Source organism: Calliphora vicina, chromosome 3 (assembly GCF_958450345.1).
Source record: "Calliphora vicina chromosome 3, idCalVici1.1, whole genome shotgun sequence".
NCBI classification, from domain to species: Eukaryota; Metazoa; Arthropoda; class Insecta; order Diptera; family Calliphoridae; genus Calliphora; species Calliphora vicina.
In genome coordinates, this window is record NC_088782.1 from 102,909,171 (window position 1) to 102,921,433 (window position 12,263).

General features: G+C 31.8%; 1 protein-coding gene across 2 annotated transcripts in view; it reads left to right on the forward strand.

Annotated features, from left to right (window-relative positions):
* sNPF-R (short neuropeptide F receptor) overlaps window positions 1-12,263 on the forward strand; it is a 159,734-nt gene that overhangs the window by 43,652 nt on the left and 103,819 nt on the right. For both annotated transcript variants that reach the window (XM_065505338.1, XM_065505337.1), the window contains exon 3: window positions 10,005-10,052. The gene's annotated coding sequence lies outside the window, so the exon portion shown is untranslated. The remainder of the gene's footprint in view (window positions 1-10,004; window positions 10,053-12,263) is intronic.

The following is a 12,263-nucleotide window of genomic DNA, read 5'->3' on the forward strand; positions in this document are numbered from 1 at the left end:
CCATACTCTAATTTATGTAGGGGTTTGCTGTCTTGGAGAACAAGTGCGAAAATGTGTTATTAAATGGCGTTAATGGTGTGTAAAGTGTATATATATACAATATTTTGGTTGACTGGTCGCTTTTTGACAGTTATATACCCACTCTTACATAAAATGTTATAAGAAATATTCGCATGTACACTCACACCCACTTGGCAATACAAAAATATGTATGGACATTAGGTTGCCCCTCTCAAAAATGGTTTGTGAATGTTCCACACTAAAATTAAAGAATATTTCAATCGACTTTTGTTTATATATTTTAAACAAATTTTTTTTTCATCAACAATTTTTTCACCCAAAATTAATTTTAATATTTATGTTAAAGCTCACTTTTGTTGGAGCGTATATAAGATTCTTAATAGTTTTTATTCAATTTTCCTTATAAGAAACTTTTTGCAATTAGGTTATCTTATGTCAGAAAATGCAAATCTTTTTAGAAAAGATATCTTGTTTCATAGAAATGGGTTACCCTAATTTCATAAATATATGTATGTATATAAACGCAGACAGCCATAAACAATAAATACATACTTCAGTAGAGAAAATTAGAAAACCAAATAATTGGTGGTGGGTGGTTGGTTTGGGGATAACTGTGATGACATTTTTCTGATTTTTATAGTTTAATAAGATTAATCCATTGAGAACCAATTTTCATTAATATTAATATCTTAATTTGGCTGCTGCTCAAAACATTTTAAGCTGAACAAGTAAGAGTATACTTGTATATGTGACAATAAACAAATAAGAGAGCTATATTCGGCTGTGCCTAATCTTATATACCCTTCACCAAATTATACTTCAAAAAACAAATTTTAAATATTTTTAGGTAAAAAAAATTAATTTTTTTTCGAATTGTTATTTAAAATTTTTTTTTTAAATTATTTAAATTTAAATTTTTTTTTTTAAATTTTAAAAATTTTAAAATTTTTTTTTGTTTTTTAAATTTATTTCTTTGGTGAATAAAAAAAATTCGGGTTAAAAAATATTTTTTTCCGATTTTGCCCCCATTGGTCTTATATACGTCGTTGCAAAGGTCTTTGAAATATCTATCATTAGATATCCATAATGTCTATATTAATGACTTAGTAATCCAGATATACAGTGACAGACATTACAATAGAATCACTACCAATATTTCATTTAAAACCAGGAGCAATCATAAGGATTGGTGTGGGCCAGAAAATATAAAAAGGTTTCAAAATGTGTTGTCGACGGACGAAACGACCATTAATTTAATTGGTATTGATGATAAGACATGGGTTAGACGTCCAAGAAATGGCAAAAACCAAAAACGTTTAAACATGGTTGGGGAAATATTATTATATGGGGATGCTTTCCTTGGTATTGCGTTGGTCCAATTTATTGGATTAAAGAAAATATGGATAAGCACTTGTATATATATAATAGATATTTTGGAGATATATAAATATTTTGGAGAATGTTATAAAGCCACATGCAGAATGGAATATGCCCTTAAAATGGCTCTTCCAAAAAATGGGTTTTATATAACAAAATTCATGTTATGGAATGGCCTTCTCAATAACCAGACTTAAATCCTATGGAAAATAGTAAAAGACAATCTCGGACTTGAAAAATTGAAAAACAAGGAAGAACTTTGGCAGAAAATTCAGGAAATATGGTATGCAATTTCCCGATCTACATGCGAAAGTTTGTTAAATTCAATCCCCAAAAGATTTGATGCTGTTATTAGAAATAATTGATATGCAACAAAATATTAAGAAAACAACGAATTCTTATGATGATTTTTTATTTTTAATCATTTTAAGACTGAATGATTTTCTATTTGAATGTCGCAGATTTTATTTAGTCTTTTAGATTTGACATCGTTTTTAACATAAGAATGTGTTATTTTTTTATTTTGTTTTTTTCTATTTATTGCTTACGTTATGAGCATTAATATATAATGAACAAATTTTAAATTTTGAAATCAAATTTTGTAGTTTTACCGCTTTAATCGAATTCATATGTAGTGATTCTATTGTACTGTCCGTCACTGTAGGTCAAAAATAGAGGTTGTCCTGGTTTTTTCCTCATATCTCTGCTATTTGTGGACCGATTTTTCTGATTTTAAATAGCATGACTGACCGAATTATAAAATGTCTGATAGAATTATTGAAGATTTGGGTCCCCAAGATATCTGGAGTCTTCAGAAAATTGATTTCAACAGACAGACAGACAGACGGTATCTATAAGGATCCAGAATATATATACTTTATAGGGTCGGAAAATTATATTGTGGAAATTACAAACGGAATGACAAAACTTATATATGCCCTTCTCACGAAGGTGAAGGGTATACAAATTTGTCTGAATAGGGGTTATTTGGGGCGGAGTAGGATCATTTATGGACCGATCCTCACGAAAGTTGGCAAAAAGAATTAGGTTCATATAAAACTTGTTTAAGTCCAATTTCATCACAATATTAATTATTATTTACACGACAATTGTGAATGTTCAAGTCATTTTCTGAGGAGGACCTTTTATGGGGACTTGGGACAAATGTTGGTCGATTTCCGCCAAACTTTATAGTATAATTACAAAGTAATTAAAACTAATTTGTGCAAAATTTTATCAGGATTGCCGCATAATCCACATATTTATGACAGCTCAAACAGTATTCCGTGGGGACATTTGAAAGGTGGTTTCAATATCAAACAAACCTTATCAACAGAGAGTATTTGTGGAAAATTTCAGCCAGATAGGTTATTTTGTTTGGGCCCTATCGTGTTTTCAACAGGCAGACAGACAGATGGACCTAGCTAGATCGTCTAGCTATTTAAAAATCGTAACCGCTTTCGGATTGAATTCAATCGTCATATACTCCCATCTAGCAGGAATAGAGGATAACTTAAAACATTCTGATGAAATCCTCAAAAACTAAGATGATATAGATATTATTGAAATAAAACCATTATTAACAGAATAGGTTTGAGTGATGTCAGAATAAGGATAAGTGCTAAGAATAAAGTCAGAACGCACAGAGTTGCACTTTATTATACTGGTATTTTTTAGAAATATTATTGTTACTAAACCCTAACGGAGTTTCATGCCAAGTTAATGGAGCATGAATGGCTAGTTATGAATGGTGAATCGGGTACCATTCCCAAAATGGAGGAGATAGCTCTGCTCTCTGATGGGGAGCTAGATATCACTGTGATATCTACTAACTGTTAGAAGGCATATTGATCACCGAGTATTTAGGGACCTTCCTTGATAACAAGTTATCATGGTAGAAGAATACTCAGGAAAAGCTTGAAAGGGGTCTCAATACCTACTAAACCATCAGGAACTCTATTGGTAACAATTGGGGACTGCGACCAGGCATTGTAAATTGAATTTACACATCGGTTGTGAAGCTCATTATTTCTTATAATTCTACAGTTTGGTGGAATTCAATGAGAAAAAATAGTTATGGGAAGGTACTCAGTAAAGCATTGCATATAATCCTTAACTTATAGCCAATTGAGGAATATGTGGCAAGTATGGCGGCTAGGAACTTGCTTAGACTCTTTGAGTTTTCTCTGGTAAGACCAAAGCGATTAGGTTACTCGTAAATTTTGTACCACGTAGGTATAATTTCCAAAATCCCAGTAGGGATGCTAGCCTAACATCCCTACTGGGATTTTGGGTCATAGGGTAACGACTTTAGTCTTCACCTCCAATTGTGTTTCTAAATAGGGACGAGTGGTTAAAATCTGATCCATCTCACTGATGGATCCAAAATGGACTCGCAAATGAATGCAGCAATCTGGTATGTCATGGACTTGATAAGGGTACACGTCACAGAGGAGACAATTTATGTAGATAGCACTGAGGGCTTTGAATTGCCATATGGTTCACTCGAGAATAGTGCTGAACTGTAAGAGGGCTCTGGTTGCATTAATGGAACTATACACAATCTGATTGTGTTGGGTATCAAGGCACTGTAACCTACAGGGAAATGAGATAGCAGATGAACTGGCCAGGCAGGTTTCGGATCTGGACTGTTTTAAGAGGGATGCTACCAATAAGCTACTATTAAAAGTTGATCTTCGAAAGATCCCGGGACTATACGAATGAATCCTAGCGTAGTAGGATGTATTGCAGAGTGTCCAGGGCTATTTGGCTAAAGTTGGATGTAAAGATATCCAGAACACTAATTGGGTTGGATATGAAAAGTCTCAGGTCATTAATATGAGTGATAACCGGGCAATGTTGGTACCATGAAAAAACTCCCAAATGAAATAACTCCCAACGAAAAAATTAAATAACAACCAACAAATTTTTCATACAACTTAGGACTTATTTCATTATGAAACAACTCCTAACGCATAGGATGTTATTTCATAATTTTTTGTTGGGAATTATTTCATAATGCAATAACTCCCAATGAAACAACTCCCAATGAAATTTTTGTTGGGTTTTATTTCATATTATTGTGGGAATTAGGAGTTATTTCATTGTATTGGGAGTTATTTCATTTTTGTTGGGTTCTACTTTGCAAAAGCAGAACCCATAAATTTCAAAAACTGTCATCACTCAGAAAATTTGTGCTGCATTGCTGGCCTTCGGCCGGGCTCTAAGCCAGAATTTGATACACCCCGGAGGAGAAAACCATAGCGCACGACCGAAGGCCGGCTTTTCTGAGAGAAGCCAGTTTTTGATACACCCCTTCATTGGTAAAAGGTATATGGGCGCACAGGACTTCTGTATTGAGGAACTAGAAACAGTTGAACATATTCTATGAAAATATACTAGAATACAGGGTTTCAGGCAAAAATAGCTAGGGTAAAGATTCCACGATGAACTGGTGGATTAGAACTTAGAGGAATAGGCTAGCTATTTTTAGGTCACGGGACTGTGTGAATCCCAGTCTATACTCATTTTCTATCATTCTTATTATAACCTTCACCTTCGTGAGAATGGTAATTGAAATTTCCACAATATAATTTTCCGACCCTATAAAGTATATATATCTGGATCCTTATAGATAGCGGATTCGATGAAGCAATGTCCGTCTGTCTGTTGAAATCAATTTTCTGAAGACCCCAGATATCTTCGGGATCCAAGTCTTCAATAATTATGTCAGACATGCTTTCGAGAAGTTTCCTATTTAGATTCTGCAAAATTGGTCCACAAATTGCTGAGATATGAGGAAAAAACCAGGACAACCTCGATTTTTTGCATATTTTTGACCTATATCTGGATTAGACATTAATATAGACAATATGGATATCCAATGATAGATATTTCAAAGACCATTGCAACGACGTATATAAGACTGTAGGAAGTTGGACCTACAATGGGTCAAAATCGGTAAAAAAAAATATGTTTTAAACCGAATTTTGTTTTTACCAAAAAAAATTTTAAAAACAAAAATATTTTTTTTTTTAAATTCAAAAAATTTAAAATAAGTCGAAAAAATTAAAAAAAAAAAATAAATTTTGTTTACTTAAAAATATTTAAAATTTCTATTTTGAAGTTTAATTTGGTGAAGGGTATATAAGATTCGGCACAGCCGAATATAGCTCTCTTACTAGTTTTTTCTTATTTTTCTTTGGAGTTACGCAAAAGAACACTATTGGTACATTTTCTTTATTATAATAGTACTTTTTGAATATGTTACAAGATCAGCATTTAAAAAGCAACTTTGTTAAAACAAAACAAAATAAACAAATTTAATATACTTGTCAACATGTTACAACTTTCTTTAAATTCACACTCCTCATAATGGGTTAATTGTGGTGAGCAAATATTCACAAACAATGTGTTGGATTAGAAATTATGTATGTAATTTTTGGGCAAAATAAGTATTTTCCTGGAAATCAGAATCTTTTTTTGTTTTTTTCTCTGTACATTCAACTTCATTTGATTGACATTGTTGTTATTGGTGGTGTCGGATATTGTGTTTTTTTCCCCCGCTTTGTTATTGCTTTCATCATGATATTGTTATTATTATCATTGTGTTGGCTTCTAATATGTATTTAGTTTTTGTTTGTATTTCAAAGTGTGTGCTTTTTTTTTGGTTTTTCTGGTTTGGGTTTTGTAATATTATTATTTAAACATGATTATTGATGAATGCCAATGGCCAGCACCGAATACAATAAAAGCATATGTTTTTATCAGAGATTTTTATTTTTTTGGTATTTATGTCTATCCATCTGTCTATCTATCAATCTGTTTATTTTATAACAGAATACATACATATTTATTTGATATGCGGAAAAAGTAATTTAATTTGTTTGAAATTTGCAAGAGTGTTTAAATTAATACAATTTGTATGCGCACCACCAAAAAAGATGCGGGGTATAGATTTGGTCATTTAGTTTGTAAAACATCATAATATTGGTCACAGACCAATTGCTAACAGGTTGCACATTTTTAAAATTTTCAGCTTTTATTTTGAAATATTTGTTGAATATAAATTTGTTAGGAACCGTAAATAACAGTTAGCCATAAAATGTAAACTCAAAAACTCTTCCACGGGGACCTATAGTGTCATATACCAATAGATTCGTATTGAAGTGCTATTCTCAACTCGAGAGTTAACAGTTATTTTTCAACGTAAAAATAAAAGTTCAGATGAAACTGTTAAAAAGAGAGTTTTAATTAGCCGTCATAAAAAAACTCATTTGAGGAGTTTTATTTTTTTCCCTTCATAAAGAAAAACACATTTTTTTTTTTTTTTATGAGAACTATCAATAATTTGTTCAAATCTTAAATCTAAATATTAATTTTTATTTACGTCCCACCACAGTTGGACGAAAAATTATGTTTAATTTATAGATTCTATCATCAGCGTAGGTCTGTTGGATTCCTTCTTCTTAGTCGGATGTAGCCATTACTTCTCATTAATGTTCGTGCAAGTGGGTTTGGGTGAACTTCTAACTTTTTCAAATATGACTCTGCTTGTTATACCCTTCACCTTCGTGAGAAGGGTATACATAAGATTGTCATTCCGTTTGTAATTTCTACATTTTTCATTTCCGACCCTATAAAGTATATATATTCTGGATCCTTATAGATAGCGGAGTCGATTAAGCCATGTCCGTCTGTCTGTCTGTTGAAATCAATTTTCTGAAGACCCCAGATATCTTCGGGATCCAAATCTTCAATAATTCTGTCAGACATGCTTTCGAGAAGTTTGCTATTTAAAATCAGCAAAATCGGTCCATAAATAACGGAGATATGAGCAAAAAACCGGGACAACCTCGTATAATTTGTGAAGGGTATATAAGTATAATTTGGTGAAGGGTATATAAGATTCGGCACAGCCGAATATAGCTCTCTTACTTTGTAGTAATTTTAACTTCATTTGAGTAAATTTCGTAACTATATGTTTTTTCCAGGTAAGACGTCGGTCTAGATGCAGACCTAAATATTTAACATCAGTTTGTTGAGGTATTATATGATTATTTATTAGGTTTGGAGGGCACGATTCTCTACGAAATGTGAATGTAAGATGTATACATTTTTGCTCGTTTACTATTAAACACATTTGAGGAGTTTTATTTTTCTTGTCAGAAAATAAAACTCATTTGAGGACATTAATTTTTCCCGTCAGAAAAAAAATGTTCTTTAGGTTTTAATTTACATCAAATGAATTTTTTTTCTGACGGGAAAAATAAAGCTCCTCAAATGAGTTTTATTTTATGACGGGAAAATAAAACTCCTCAAATGAGTTTTATTTTATGACGGCAAATTAAAACTCCCTTTTTAACAGTTTCATCCGAACTTTTATTTTTATATAGAAAATAATTGTTACAGATGGATTTTTATTTTTAAAGTTGTGATATAACTTATTACCATTACGGTCCCTGAAATTTATTCATGCCTTTTTATGCCTTTATTATGGCCTTTTCCCATCTTTCTGGCAACATATGAATTCCGAGTCAAAAGAACTGCTCATCTTTTGAGGCCAAGAATGAATCAAGCCAATATTGAATACTCTGTTCCAAAGTGAAGCGTATCCCAGAGATAGCGCTTCGCATTGCGCGAATAAATAGTAATCGGTCGGCACACGGTATGGACTATAAAGCAGGTGAAGCAAAACTTCTCAACCACTTCATTCTAAATACTTTTTAACAGGTATTGCAACATGTGGATTAGTTGCGTTCGATACAGGTTTCATGTGATAGTCTGGTCTTTGCTACCACCAAATATTCGGCTTTGGTATCGATTTGACAGGTTGTTCGGGCTTCACATACGATCTCTTACGCTTCGGTAATGATTCGGTGCAAAAGTGATTTTCTTATATAGTGTTCAGGCATCATTTCTGACATTCAAAATCGTCTTTCAATGTATCTCGGCTTCAATTCGTATGGTACCCAATTTCTTAGCTTTGGATGAATCCTGGTGCTTTCAAACGCTTTGAAATTGCTGCCTAAATAGCTCCCAATGATCTTGCAAGGCCTTGTTCAGTTTTACAATAATCTTCATGGAGTAATGCCTCCAATTGTTGGTCTTCATACCTTTTTTGGCTGGTCTGAGGGATCTTTGTATTTGTCCGTATCAAAATCACTACTTCTTAACCGCACAAACCATCTCTCATACATTGATACCGATGGAACACATTCACCATAAGCTTTGGTGGGCAATCGGTTTGCTACAGCGACACTTTTTTCGAATTAAAGAAGTAAACAAAAATTTCCAACATATGACCCTTTGTTGGAAAAAAATTCTACATTTTCGAAGAAAAAAAAACTTTGTTGTTTGCACTATAATAATCAATAACTATATGAGAATAAATGACAGATATAAACCCTTCAGAATGACATATAAATTATTAAGTAAGAAAGTATGGTCGGTCAAGCCAAACCATATAAAAACCTACACTAATTAAATGAGCAAAAACATTTTTGTTTTAAAATATCAATAATTTATATTCGTGAGTGATTTTAGAAAGTGGGCCTTATATGGAACCAATTATTTACCGATCACCATGAAATTAGGTTGTATGATTTATGTCTTAATGAAAGTTATTTATGTTGAATTTTGTGTGCATACCAACATTTTTAAGAGATTTATGCACTTTAAAGTGATTTTCGGAAGCGGGTCTAGATGGGAGGTATGACTAGTTATGGACCGATCGTAACAAAATTTGGTGACATGAATTTTGTATATATAAGACATATTTGGAGCGAAATTTGTGGAAATACATATATAAATTAAACATTTATGACCAATAAAGTCCAATTTCGGGAGGACATTTGTATGGGGGCTAGGTGAAATAATGAACCGATTTCAACCAGTTTTAATAGGCTTGATCCTTGGGCCGAAAAAATTATATGTACCAAATTTTATCGAAATATCTTGAAAATTGCGACCTGCACAAGTCTTACATGGACAGCCAGCCAGCCAGACAGACAGTCGACTCGAAGAGTGATTCTAAGACGATCGGTATATTTTTAAGGTGGGTGTTAGACCAATATTTTTGGGTGGTACAAACATCTGCACAAACGCATTATACCCTCCCCACTATGGTGGTGTTCGGTATAAAAACAAAAACCGTTTTCAAAAGATACGCCTTCTGTTGTAAATCCCTAATTTTTAAGTCATGCATCCAATAATTTTTCTTGGAAAATATTGCTACTTTGATCAAAAACTCGAAACTTGAAACTTTGCTAAAAAATTCTAGTTTTTAGATAACTGAGGAGCCGCAGAAAAAAGATACTTTTTTGAAAATTTAAAATTTTTGGAAATTATTAAAATACCAAAAAATTAGTTTGTAAACAAATTCGATAAAGTTCCTTTTGTATAGTGGCTCCTCAACTGAGAATAGTTTTATGCCTTGTTGGCACTGAAACTGCAAAAACTTTAAAAAAAGCCACCATATTTATCATATATTAGGAATAGTTGGTGTAATAAATCATCTAGAAAACTGTCTTTTAGGCAAAATATTTTCATATGTCCATTTCATACCATCTCATTAATAAATTTATTTGTTTTCTATATATTTTCAGTATATTGTGAATTCAAATGTTTCCATAGCTGTTGTGTTGTATAAGCAAGTAAGTAGATATTTATCAGTGTTTATAAATCAAAATCTCAAATAGAAGAAGAATAACAATGGAAGAAACATAAAAAATCAATTCACTTAATTTTCATTACTTAATTTTGCCCCATCTCTAGAGGCCCTCGCTCAAGCAAATGAAATATGTAGTAAATAGACAAACGCAGTTGACAGGCTGTAGTAAATGGATATTTACGAAACAAAAAAATAAAAACATTTTAAAATTTTGTATAAAAAAAAAATTAATTTAAATTTTCAAACATTAAAACAAATGACCAGGGTAAACTTTCAGCGGATCTACCAACTTTTCGCTCCCACTATAACCACATATTTTACTCTATTTATGCATATTTGTTTAACTAATACTCTTGCCAAATGTTTAGTTTAAGTAAGTACGAGTATTAAATAATATTTATTTAGTTGTTTAACATCAAACATTAACAATATGTTTGTTTGCTGATTCGACTCAAGAGAATTGCATTAATGCATATTTCCATTTCTATTTACTTTTGCCTTTTTGCTGTTGTTTTTCAAAGCTGTTATCTTAAAATGATTATCAACAAGTTTTTTTTTTGTTGTTTTCCAGACATTATGGTAAAAGTTAATGTTTTGTTGTTATTCCGAAGATAAATGATTGGAATTCCAATGAAAAATATCAACACGGGACTACACCCCCAAACAAAAACACACACTATCAGTTATCTTATGTACAATGAAATTTGTAGTGAAAAGAGGAAAAAACAATTTTATTCAAAGTTCTGTAGAAGCTTTTAACAATGTGAATTTCATTACTCATGCCACAAACAGATTTTCTGCGTTAGACCATTTGTCAAAAACAGTAGAACATTAATAAAATACGAGGTCGATTGTATTGGATAAAATAAAATATAAGGCGTAATTTGTATTCGTATTGAAGTCAATAGAATATTGAATGTGTCATAATTAATTTAAGTTAAGTTACATAATTATGTTAGCTTCAAGTAGGAGGCTTACAGTTGATTTTTCTTACAATAAGAACAGAACCGAAACCGAAAACCGAAAACAGGTCAACAGGTTTTTTCATCTTTGTGAACTCCACCGGTTTCGGTTTTTTTAACTTTTCGGTTAAACCGGTTTTAATGAAATATATTTTCTAAAGCTCATTCAAATATACATATTTATGAAAAACTTTGATACCTTTTTTAAAAATATTGATTTATTTTATAGAAAATTATAGCATTGGACAATATTAAGAATTCAAAAATGCTAAATTTCCGAAGATTTCGTAAACAATTCTTAACACATTTCCTATTAGCGTCCACAAATAAAAACAAATTTAAGGAACCCTTTTTCATATTAAAAACAAATTAATTAAACCGGTTAACCGATTATTTTTAAGACAAAAACCGAAACCGTTTAAATGGCTTTTTTAAAAGACAATAATCAAAACCGGTTTTTTCAAAAACACACTTTTTCGGTTAAACCGGAAACCGGGTTTTAAAATTTGCCGGTTTTTTGGACACTCTAAGCATGATATTGCAGAAAGCTGCCTTATAGAGAGAAATTGGAGCAATATATTGAAAAACTATTTTTGTTCTCATTAAAATACAATGTTTACTACAATCATTAATTTTACAAATTTACTAGTTGAGATGTTAGTTCGTCAAGTTTCTCCAACCCTGCCTGTTCTTATTTATTTGCAAATAAAATATCTAAATTTGTACTGCATACTTTAGGGGCTTTTAGCCGTAATTTTTTTTATTTTTTTTTCTTTACAAACCATCTCCTGAAAATTTCGAATCGAATAAAAAAAATCAGCCAAATCGCTCCAGCCGTTCTCACGTGATGAAATTACATATATACATGGACCATTTCATTATACCCTCCACCACCACAAGTGGTGAATGAGGGTATATATAAGTTTGTCATTCCGTGTGTAACATTGAGAAATATTCATCTGATACCCAACAAAGTATATATACTATTGATCCTTATGAAATTCTAAGTCGATTGAGCCATGTCCGTCTGTCTGTGTAAAACACGCTCACGTCCAAGATACGCAAACAAACTTTGTAGAGTTGCAAGAAAAATGTTTACTATTGTCCTAAGCAGTTTGGTTTTGAAAATCAGCGAAATCGGTACAGTGGAACCAAAGTTATGAATTAAAATGTGGGAGAACCTCAAAAAAAAATTGATAATTTTCATATATTTTTGGTAATTTTTGTAAATA